The sequence below is a fragment of the Aquarana catesbeiana genome, linkage group LG01 (genome assembly GCF_042186555.1).
Source record: "Aquarana catesbeiana isolate 2022-GZ linkage group LG01, ASM4218655v1, whole genome shotgun sequence".
In the NCBI taxonomy this organism is placed as follows: Eukaryota; Metazoa; Chordata; class Amphibia; order Anura; family Ranidae; genus Aquarana; species Aquarana catesbeiana.
The window spans coordinates 458,189,826-458,202,345 of NC_133324.1; the positions used below are offsets into that span (position 1 = coordinate 458,189,826).

The following is a 12,520-nucleotide window of genomic DNA, read 5'->3' on the forward strand; positions in this document are numbered from 1 at the left end:
ACTTACAGTCCGAGGATTCCAGCAGTGTCTTCCTGCAGCTGATTTTTCTCATCTCTGCAAGTCCCCAAGGCTGCCATCTTGTGTGGAGGAGCTGGCTATTACTCCCTGATGAATCACAGATGGCTTTCCACTGCGCATGCACAAGACCACAAAGCTCAGAAGCTCAGGGAGACTTGTCCTGCAGCCTCCTGAGATGCAAGGCAAGCAATGTCATCCCCACCTAGGTGTTTTCTAAGAGGAAATGGGAATGGGTAGTGAATGGGTAGTGACAAAAACTGGTATTTGCTTCCTCTTTCTCCTTAAAAAACCCACAACTGCAGGCTGGAGGGAGGGAGAAAATGAGTGGTACTTCAATTTTTGAGTGAAGTTCTGCTTTAACTTGCAGACCATTGCCACTAATGTATCAGGATATAGAAAGTCACATTTGTTTACATTTTATTTCATCCTTAATGCCCCATTTTTTTGCTCTGTTTTTGCATGTTTGTTGTGCAACAGCATAGGGTAGGCCACTCACTTGAATGGACTGCCGTATGTGTGACAAATGCACCTTTGTTTGGCAGTGAGCCTCTTGCATTTTTGCAATGCACATTTTGGTGCTTTCTTTGCATGTTTTGTCATGCAACAAAATATGTGACTGCTACCTGCATATGGGGTGCCTTTAAAGTAGAAGTTCAGCCTAAAACTAAAATTGCTAAATCTACTTGCATCAACAATTTAAAACTAACCTAACCAGCACATGCTGAGCTGTCACCGCTGTCTTCTCTATGTAGGCGTGTGCAGAAGAGGCACCCAACAATAGAAGCCCCATAGTAACTCTATGGGTGATGTCACTTCCCAGGCTTTTCCCAGTGTCGGCTGTCTCCTGCACAGAGTTTCCACCGCTGGAGATGGGACTGGAACGGCTTCAGAAAAGGTATGTATAGCAGTTTTTGCTTTACAGGGCTAGATATGTTAGTCTTATGCAGCGTACACACGACCGGACTTTCCGTCAGACTAGGTCCGTCGGTCTTCCTGACGGATTTTCGACGGGGTTACGGCGGACTTTCCGAATGAACAGACTTGCCCACACACGTACAAGTCCGTTCATTTTGAACGTGACATGGGTACGACGGGACTAGAAAAGGAAGTCAATCTCGCCGCTTTTATCGGCGAGTTTGACACCTTGTGGACCCCGTCGCAGGGCATACCAGGCCCTTAGGTCTGGTATGGATTTTATGGGGAACCCCCTACACCGAAAAAAACGGCATGGGGGTCCCCCCAAAATCCATACCAGACCCTTATCTGAGCACGCAGCCCGGTCGGTCAGGAAAGGGGGTGGGGATGAGCGAGCGCCCCCCTCCTGAACCGTACCAGGCCGCATACCCTCAACATTGTTATTAAAGGGGGCTCCCGGATTCCGATAAGCCTCCCACCCGCAGACCCCGACAACCAATGGCCAGGGTTGTCGGGAAGAGGCCCTTGTCCTCATCAACATGGGGACAAGGTGCTTTGGGGTGGGGGGCCGCAGGGCGCCCCCCTCCCCCAAAGCACCCACCCCCCCATGTTAAGGGCATGCGGTCTGGTACGGTTCAGGAGGGGGGGTGCTCGCTCATCCCCACCCCCTTTCCTGACTGGCTGCGTGCTCGGATAGGGGTATGGTATGGGTTTTGGGGGGACCCCACGCTGTTTCTTTGGCGTAGGGGGTTCCTTTTAAAATCCATACCAGACCTAAGGGATATTGTTGCCTCCCCCCCGGGTTCGCTGCAATAGGAAAATGTGTTTTTCCTATTGCAGCGAGTGCGAGATGTAGTACCCTGTCACCGAGAACCAGAGCGATAGGATCGCGCTGGAAACATTCTCGAAGGTAGGTGCTGTAGCTGCCCTTGCGTTGTATTTGGTCCGTCGGCCTAGAATACAGACGAACGGGCTTTCCGATTGTAACTAAGTCCGGTGGAGTTCCGGCACGAAGATTTGAAGCAAGTTTCAAATCTAAAGTCCGTCAAATTTCCGACCGAAACGGTCCGTCGGAAGTCCGATGCAGCCCACACATGGTCGGATTGTCCGCCAGATTCGGTCCGTCGGACCAGTCCGGTCGAAAAGTCCACCCGTGTGTACGCCGCTTTATACCTTGTGCACACGGGCGGACTTTCCGGCAACAGAGGTTCCGACAGTCTTTCTGACGGACTTTCGACGGACTTTTGACGGACTTCCGACGGTCTTTTGAACGAATGGACTTGCCTACACATGATCACACCAAAGCCCGATGGTTTCGTACGTGATGACGTACGACCGGACTAAAATAAGGAAGTTGATAGCCAGTAGCCAATAACTGGCCTAGCGTCGGTTTTGGACTAACATACAGACAAGCGGATTTTTCGACCGGACTCCAGTTCCAAATCTAAAGTCCGTCAGATTTTCACACGAAACAGTCTGCTGAAGGTCCGATGGTGCCCACACACGGTCGGATTGTCCTCTGGATTCGGTCTATCGGACCAATCCGGTCGAAAAGTCCGCTCGTGTGTACGCGGCATTAGATTATGGATGCAAGCAGATTTAGAGATTTTAGTTTCAGACTGAACTTCCACTTTAAGAATTAATGCTCAATTTGGCACAGTTTTTTTCGCGTTTCCATGACTTTGTGCATAAATGCACGTTTCTGCGTGTGTTTACAAAATGTGAAGATGTGAATGAGGCCTGTTTGCTGTTTGCTTTAAAAAAAAAAAAAAACTCTAATTCCTTTTGTACATTGCTTTGTTCACAAGTACACTGCACTCTTGATTTTCCATAAATTATCTCCTTGGATATTGATTGGACAAGGAAATCATTGGGATATGTGTCAGAAGGTGTTTATGTCCCACTGTTTATAGTACTCATGAAAGCACTTACTCTGATTACAGCAGCTGTCTGGAATTGATGATCACCTTTCATAATTAGAGCTGGTATTGATTTTAAATCTGGTCTTTTAGATTTATAGGCAGGTTATATATGAATGCCCTGTTCCTGAGGCATTGGTGTTCTATAATCATTTATGTGTTTTTTTTATCCTTTGTAGATTCATCTTTAAAATATCCTTAATTTATTGCATCTCTGTACGCTCACTGAGCTCCAAAATATGCAGTCAGATAGGGGGATTTTGTAATGCAAATTTCTCAAGCATGGTAAAACTGTTGAACCTACTTTACAGCAAATTGAAGCCAGTGCAAAGCAGATAAACAGCCCACACCCTATAAAGTGTATTTACTCTAAAGCCGCGTACACACGGGTGGCCTTTTCGACCGGACTGATCCGACGGACTTTTCCGACGGACTTTCAACTGACTTTTCAAGGACTTTCCGACTGACTTTTTAACGAGCGGACTTGCCTACACACGATCACACCAAAGTCAGACGGATTCGTACGTGATGACGTACACCGGACTAAAATAAGGAAGTTGATAGCCAATAGCTGCCCTAGCGTCGGTTTTTGTCCATCGGACTAGCATACAGACGAGCGGATTTCTGGGTCCAGCGGAGTTACGACGTAAAGATTTGAAGCATGTTCCAAATCTAAAGTCCGTCAGATTTTCGACTGGAAAAGTCCGCTGAAGGTCCGATGAAGCCCACACACAATCGGATTGTCCGCCGGACTCGGTCTGTCGGACCAGTCCGGTCGAAAAGTCCGACCGTGTGTACGCTGCATTACATGTAAGAACTGGAGAGAATTGTTTGAAATGTCCCAGCCTGTTTTGAAATGAAAAAACCCACATGAGACATGAAATGTTAATGACCCTGTAATTTAATTGCAACCCTTCCTAAATAAATCTGTGAATGGTAGGGAGTGGACTTTGTTTTAAACAACACAGTTTTTATAAAATATAACTCAAGTTGCAGAGAGTACAATTAGAGAAAAGTAAAGGGTCCAAAGGGATCCCACACCATATTTTGGGGCACCTCTTGCACTGAACATCCCAGTGGCCCTAAATTCTTGGCTAATGTTTTGAGTATGGGGACTTGTTTTTGGGGGGCCTTTAGTCTTGCAGCCTATGTATCAACCTGGATAACAACCTACAACCCTTATATTTCAGGCTGGTATCAATGTTTTAAGGGATGATCTCTGTATTTCTTGGTTAGTAGAACGTGTAAAAGATAGCACTACTCTAATCTCCCACATTCTCAATGCAGTACCAAAAAAGAAAAAAAAACCCTGATGCCTGCATCCTCGCTTGATCCACTGAATATCAAAAGAGAAAGCGGACTGCACATTGATAACACCACTGATGCAAAAACATCTTTATTGCAGATCCTACAAGCTGTCAACACATCTTGCTTTGAAGCTGCTCTTCCTTAGCGCATTTTACCCACCCAGATGGCTGAAACGTGTTGATAGCTTACTGGACGGAGCTGCAATTAAGATGTTTTTACATCGGTGATGTTATGATGATGCCACCTGTCATTCTCTTCTGATATTCATATTATTTATTGATTTTTAAAAACTTTAAAAAAAAAGCGAATCGATATACCTAAACCCAGTGAACTAAAGGTAGCTAATACATTTTGAGCCTGCAGATTATTAATACATGTATTTATATAGTGCTAAAAATTTACATGGTGCTTTATATACCGGTATAATAATTTTTTATTGAATTTGTAGAGTGGGTAAAAAGAATATTATATCTGGTTACAATAGCAAGAAATATACATAGAAGTGTGACTAAATGTAGTCATTTAAATATCAATCTGGATCAATCAACCAAAACAAACAATGTAAAGCAATCAGAGGAGAAAAATACATAAATTGCATGTTTAAATTCAAATATGAAAAAAAAAAAAAAAGAGAATAAAAAAAAGGAGGGGCAGGCGATAAGGAGTAACAAGGAAGAGAAAGTTAAAAGGAGAGGGATAGAGTGTAACCGGGACCAGAACCCACCCCAGCTGGTTAGCATAATATGATGTAATAGAGGCAGTTAACAAGGCCATGTTGAGTCAGCAGGGTTTCCCCCTAAATAACTAACAATCCAATTCCAAAAGTTTTGAAAAATATTAATTCGTGAAGTACCATGTTATTTTATTTTTGACTTTGTTATCGTTATCATTTCTGACTTCCAAGCTTTAGCGAATGTTTGTTTGGCCACCGTAAAAAGGAAGAAGAGAAGTTTAAATTTTTGGGGGGTAAAAGAAGAAGGCTTCAAATTAAGTAGAGCCTCATAAGGGTTTTTAGGAAAGTTTGTGCCTAAAACTATATATATCCAAAACCAGAGGCGTCGCCAGGGGGTGGCTATCGAGGCTGGAGCCCCGAATGTGGAGCCCATAGCCCCTAGATCTCAGTGGGTGTGGAGGAGAGGCGAGCGGGCGGGTCGTGGCTGCGGCTGGCAGCTTTGGAGGTGGAGGAGAGAGACGAGCAGGCATGTACAGGCACTGAGCCATCGGACCACCACCCCCCCCACAGCGCTCACCTCTTCTCCCTGCTTAGTTATGCAGCGCGGCTGCATACAGACATGATCCTAGGAGTGGACACTGATGAGCTCATTGTACGATGCAGGAGACATGCAGCCGCACACAGCTGTGACATGAACTTCCTCGGCACGCGTTCACTTGTTCTTTCCATCCCCCGCTCTCATCTAGATTCTCCGCGGCAGCAGACAGGATGGAGAGCGGGGGAAGGAAAGAACAAGTGAACGAGTGCCGAGGAAGTTCATGTCACAGCTGTGTGCGGCTGCATGTCTCCTGCATCGTACAATGAGCTTATTAGTGTCCACTCCTAGGATCATGTCTGTATGCCTGTCTGTGTACTGTCATGTCTGTATGCCACGCTGCATATCTAAGCAGGGAGAGGAGGTGAGCGCTGGGAGGGGGGGGATAGAGCAGCATGGGTGGGAATAGAGGAGCACGGGGACCAGAGCAGGGGGGGACCAGCAGAGCACATGTAGGAACAAAACAGCATGCAGGGGATCAGCGGAGCATGCAGGGGACCAGCGCAGCACACAGCACATGGGGGACCAGTGCAGCACATGGGGGACCAGTGCAGCACGTGGGGGACCAGAACAGCATGCGGGGGACCAGAACAGCATGTGAGGGACCAGAACAGCACGCAGCACATGGGGGACCAGCGCAGCACATGGGGAACCAGCACAGCATGTGGGGGACCAGAACAGCGCTTGGGGGACCAGCACAGCACACAGCACATGGGGGACCAGCGCAGCATATGGGGAACCAGCGCAGCATGAGGGGGACCAGAACAGCACACAGCACATGGGGACCAGCGCAGCACATGGGGAACCAGAGCAGCATGAGGGGGACCAGAACAGCGCTTGGGGGACCAGTGCAGCACACAGCACATGGGGGACCAGCGCAGCACATGGGGGACCAGCGCAGCACGCGGGAGACCAGTGCAGCACAGGGGGACCACAGGAGCAAGGGGGATCAGGAGAGGAATGCAGAAGCATGTGGGGGAACAGAGAAGCAGGGGGGGACCAGAGCAGCATGCGGGGGGACCAGAGGAGCACAGGGGCACCACAGGAGCACAGGGGGACCACAGGAGCAAGGGGGACCAGAAGATCTGGCATGGGTGAGACCTGTCAAAGTTGGCCGGTCTGGATGAAGTCCAGGGCCAAATTTTTGTCCCAGTCCAGCCCTGGAGACGAGCGGGCAGACGAGCAGAGATGACATCATCTCTCTCCGCCCACCCGTCACCACTCTTCCGCTCTCACAGCCGGGATTCAATGTGGGAGCAATGTGCGGTGGGGAGCAGAGAGATGACGTCATCTCTCACTGCCTGCCACACATCAGCGCTCTTCTGCCCTCACAGCGCGGGCCTCTTCAATGTCGGAGGTGTGGTGGGGAGTAGAGAGATTACATCATCTCTCACTGGCCGTCCCGCATCTCCGCTCTCCTGCCCTCACTAAATGGGCCAGTGCTGCCAGCCTGCCACCAATGCAGCGAGAATACACATTTGGTGGCACTGACTGGCATGGCAAGTGACAATCTGCTAATGGTGGCAAGTGACGTGGCAAGTGACAATCTGCTAATGGTGGCAGGTGACATGGCAAGTGACAATCTGCAAATGGTGGCAAGTGACGTGGCAAGAGACAATCTGCAAATGGTGGCAAGAGACAATCTGCAAATGGTGGCAAGTGACAATCTGCAAATGGTGGCAGGTGATGTGGCAAGTGACACGCCCAGGGCTCCACTTCATTATATAACAATATACAATATAACAATAGAAACAATGCGCTTCGATCACCCTGACACCATATCAACCATGGTGCCATGATGATTGAAACGCCAACACCAGCCTTCCTTTGCCCGCAAAAAATTGCTTACCACCGGCGTGCCCCCCTCCCAAGGTTGGTGACCGCTGCTATGGGCTCTAGCCCCAGATCTTTTCCAGACCTATCAACGCTCCTGTCCAGAACCGCTTAAGTTTTGCACATTCCCACCATATACTGTATATATTAATATACCGGCGATTCTGCAGCCCCATAAACAATAGTCGAGTGTGCCCTGGGCAAATTTTGTTACTCTAGAAGATACCATATACCAACGAAGTTACATTTTTTCAATTAGTTTCTGAAAAAAGAATTTATAGAATCATGATCAATAAAAATATGATTTACAGTACATACTGTACATTCACATCAGTCCCTGCCCTCGAGGAGCTTACAGTCTACAGTCCCTATCTCACATGCATACACACACATATTAGGGCCAATTGAGACAGGAGCCAATAAACCTATCAGTATTTCTTTGGAGTGTGGGAGGAAAATGGAATTGTGGGCCTACCACCGGCCATGCTCTCAGTCTACATTCCTCTAGTACTCCATTTCTCTCGCACACTCACACATACAGTGTGTCAATGTTTCAAAGACAAGATGAGCCTACTGCACACACTCATCAAACTCCTGGTCACCCTTGGTAACACCGCCTCTCTGACTGGGGGACACCTCTTGTGCTGGGCCAAATGTATTGCACATGGTTCCAGGTCAGGCTCTCACTTCCCCATGCATCATCATCTCCTAGCCCGAACAGGTTTGCACACAGTTGGGAAGACTGGGATCCTACCCAGGCGGGTAACTCATGACATGTACAGTCTAGCATAATCTTAAAAGGGTACTGTCCCACTTCACAGCAGCTAGGTTACTAAGGATCCACTTCAGACATAAGAAGCATCCAAGGCTTGATCAAACTCAATTTTACTTTCAAAGATTTTTATTGACTTTCATAAAAGTAACAAAACACAAAGAAACAATGACATAAAGAACATAAAGATAACACCCAAAGAGACTGACTGAGAGACTATAACTGGAGCAATAGGTCAGCGACTAGAGATGTGAGGAGCCAGCATGTGGAACATAGCATGAACTTAGGACGGAGGGGACCAAGGGGGGTGACCAAGACCCGTCCATCAACTGCACTCCGAGAGGGAGCTAGCTGTGCAGGAGGGGAGAGGCAGGGTCCCCCCCCCCCCCTCGGTTCCATCCTCTGAAGATCCTCTAGCAAATGGATCAAACAAAACAAACAAAATGAGAAACAAGAGATTGTACTATGCCCCTAGTCTGCTTTAGGACCATAGTAATGGAAGCATCTCATGGAGAAAGTAATATCATCGTGTATCAAGAACAGAATTGTAATACAAGAAAGAGGATCTAGTTGGGTCGGAATAGGAAGGAAAAAAGACCAGGTCCGAAAGAGGAAAGGAGGTCGGGAAAAAAGAGGCTCGGCCACCAGAGCACCATTGATAACACTTAGGATTGGGAGAAACTAGGGTGTTTGTGGATTCCTACATAGTTGGCCCAGGGTTCCCAAGTCACCTGGAACTGGTGGGAGGTGTCCAATAAGGAGCTCACCAATTTCTCTTGTGACATGATCCAGGAGATCTTATGTTTGGCTGCCTGAATGGAGACCTTGGGGAGATTCCAGGCTTTGGCTATGGAGAGTTTGGTGCCTAGGAGGATAAAGAAGATACGTTTTTGAGAGTATTTCTAAATCTTAGGGATATGGAAGTTCAGGAGGGCTGTTGGAAATTATTTGGTGGATTTTGTTCCAAAAGCTTCTGATTTTGGAACAGTCCCACCATACGTGTAACATGTTTCCCTTCATCTGACACCCTCGAAAACTGAGAGGGGACACTGAAGGGAAGATAGTGGAGAGTTTTGACGGAGTCATGTAGTGATGACTTTCAGACTGGCTTCCGTTAGGGAAGTGTTAAGGATTCCCTTATAGGATCTAGAGAAGGCCCTGTGCAATGTGTCCAGATCCCATTGTTCCTGAAGGTCAGCTTCCCAAGCTAGCATGTAAGGGGGTATCAAAATGGTTTGAGAAAGTGACGAGTAAATTATGGAGATGCCCCCCCTCTGCTCCATGACTTGACCACACCATTGTTCGTAGGGTGAAAACTGAGGGGGGTTAGGTTTTGTTGACCAAATAGAATTAAGGTAATGAGATATTTGCCTGAACCTGAACCGTTCCGAGTCTGGTAGATCCAGTTTATTAACACAGTAGGCGAGCGAGATGGGGCCTGCAGAGGTGAAAAAGTGTCCAATCCGGTACATCCCCTTATCCAGCCACCACTTAAAGGCCCTAATTTCCATTCCTGGGCTAAAGTCTGGATTGGGAAATATGTGAGACAAGGGTGTGCTATCTGATACCAGAGATGAGGATCGCTTGAGCTTATCCCATAGGGCTATAGAGTGGGACAGGGAGGGGGAAAGAATGGGAGGGCGATTTGCGGGTGGACACCATAGAAGAAAGTCTAGGGTGTGAGAGGGAACCACCTGTCTCTCAATGTCTACCCAGTCTGGTTTGACCATCTTAGAGTATACTGTGGAAAGCTGGGCAAGTCTCATGGCCTAATACCAGAGCAGGTTTGGGAGACCCAGTCCACCTCTAGTCCTTAGTCTGAAAAGCATGTGTCGTGAGAATCAGTGCCCCGACCTACCCCAGACAAATTTAATGATTTTGCTTTGGAATAAGCTCAAGTGGTCCTTCCCGATTAGAATTGAGTCTCGGGGGGAGAGTCATTTTGATGGAGTTAATTTTGCCCAACCAAGAAAGATCGTTTTGGGTCCAGGCTTTAAGGTCTGTTTCTAGCTTCTGGTACATGGGGGGATAGTTAGCAGAATACATTTGTTCAAACTTGGGAGTAAGGTTTATCTCCAGGTACCTAATGGTAGATTCCCTCCATTTAAATTGAAAGGATTCCTTCATTTGGGCCACCAATGACAGCTGGAGAGAGACACTTGTGATTTGGCATAGTTAACCCATAGTCCTGAGACCTTGGAAAATTCTTCTAAGAGTTTGCATATGACAGGAAGGGAGGTAACCTGATTGTAGGATGGAGACAATGTCTACTGCTCTCCTAATTTGGTCTGGGCCCTGTCTTCCTGGGATAAACCCCACTTGATCTTTATGAATGTGTGCTCCTATAAAGGAAGCCAGGCAATCAGCCATGACTTTAGTCATGATCTTTAAATCATTATTGATCAGGGATATTGGCCTGTAATTGCTCACCTCACTCGGGTCTTTGTCTGGTTATGGAATGACGGTTATAAACGCGGAGTTTAACTGTGTGTCAAGAGGGTTGCCTTTGGTTTTGGCATTAAAGAGTTTAGCCATGTAGTGCGCTACCGTGGTCGCAAAGGCTTTGTAGTAGGGAATTGAAAACCCGTCTGGTCCCGGAGCTGAGTTTTTCTTTGAATTTTTAATCACTTCTAACACCTTCTCTGTAGCGAAGGGGTCTTCGAGTCTGTCTCTATGTTCTGCCGCCAAAGTGGCGATTGGGAGAATATAAAGAAAGCTAGATTAATCCAAAGGACTTTTGGCTTGCTGTATACTGTATAGGTTCTCATAGAACTTGTGAAAACCCTGCATAATGCTCAAGGGGTTCGTCGTCAGGAATCTACCTGCAATCTTAGGTTTAGGGAAGGAGTAAGTGCGGGCACGAGGTGTAAGCCTGGAAGCCAGAAGGGAACCTGTCTTGTCTCTTTAATGGTAGTATCTCGCCCCACTGCATCTAATGCTTTTCTCTGCATTGGCTGTCAGTGCTAAGTTCAGTTCCAGACGGGCTGCCTCTAGAAGGAAGGGGGGGACTCAAGATGGGTCTTTCTTGTGATCTACTCTGAGAGAGGATAAGTTCATCTCCAATGTCTGCGTGTTTTGCTCTTTTCAGTTGGGCAGCAATTTGTATGATCTTGCCCCTTATTGTGGCTTTTTGCGCCGCACATAAAGTTTCTGCTGAAACACCGTCTACATTGTTGAGGGTGAAATATTCTATGAGGGCTTTTTCTATCTCGATTTTTCTAATGGGGTAATATAGGATGGCTTCATTAAGTCTCCAGTGGGGAAATATAGGTTGGGGGGGTCGGTTACGGATAGTAATAACAACCATGAAGTGGTCTGTCCAGACCGTATCTGTAATATGCACTCTAAGCACTGCAGGGATTAAAGCGTTGGAGACCAGGAGGTGGTCAATCCTGGCGTAGGATTGGTGTGAATGGTAGAAGTGCGTGTAGTCTTTTTTTGTGGGGTTAAATTCTCCCCAGATATTAGTGAGGCCCAGCTGAAAGATAATTTTGGCAATCTTGGAACTGCTCCTGGTTGGGCAAATAATTTGAGTGTGAAGAGGTTTATATTTGTCTAGGCCTTGGTCGAAGGCCGTATTAGAGTTCCCCCCTGAAAATTATAGAACCTTCTAACTGGAGGCCTAAGGTTTTAAAGAGTGCACAAAAAAATTTAGATTAGGGGTGTAGTAGGACACAAAGGAGTATAGGTGACAAGATGACATGGTCCCTTTAATCAGGAGGAATCTGCCCTCAGGATCTCTGTGTTCCGATCTCAAAGAGAATCTACATCTCCTTGAGATGAGAATAGCTACCTCTCTGGTTTTATCCTCTGCATTAGATTAGAAAAAATAGGGGAAAATGAGCGTGGATACAGGATGGTTTGTACCGGATCAGAAAATGGGTTTCTTGTAGGAAGAGAATGCCTATTTTATGGGATCTCAAGTCAAGGACATTTCTGTGTTTGGTGGGGGACTTTAACCCTTGGGTGTTATGAGTTGCTACTCTCAAGGGAGCAGCTTGTGGTGCCTTACTCGTCATGGAGCTGGAGGGTCAGACCTATACCCAGTTCACCATCACTTACCTGTGGGGAGCTATGGGACTGGTCCTGGTGGCTTGCATGCTCGAAAGCTGTAACCTCCCAGAAGATGGGTATTCTGCACAGGGTCTGGTGGTTGGCTGAAAAAGACAGAGGTAAAAAAGAAGAAAAGGACGAGAAGATAGGGTAAGGAACTCAGGCCTCTGGGAAGCCTGAGAAGACAGAAGGCAAAGCGGGTCCTGCTGCCTGGGAAACAACAAAAAATGTCCACTCCCTCCAGGGGGGGTGTAAACCTAACCCAGGCAGAAGGTGAAACCAAATCCATGGGGTAGGGGGAGGCACGGCAAAACTGCCTTGGCCTTGGCGCACTGAAATAACAACTGCATAAGATTGCTAACGAATGGGGGACCTTTTTGTCCTAGACATGTGGTTCCGGAGGGCTCACCTCCTCCCCCTATGGGGGAAGGATC

The 12,520-nt window shown here is 47.3% G+C and overlaps 1 protein-coding gene across 3 annotated transcripts in view; it reads left to right on the forward strand.

Annotated features, from left to right (window-relative positions):
- SVEP1 (sushi, von Willebrand factor type A, EGF and pentraxin domain containing 1) overlaps window positions 1-12,520 on the forward strand; it is a 486,322-nt gene that overhangs the window by 75,373 nt on the left and 398,429 nt on the right. The window lies entirely within an intron of this gene.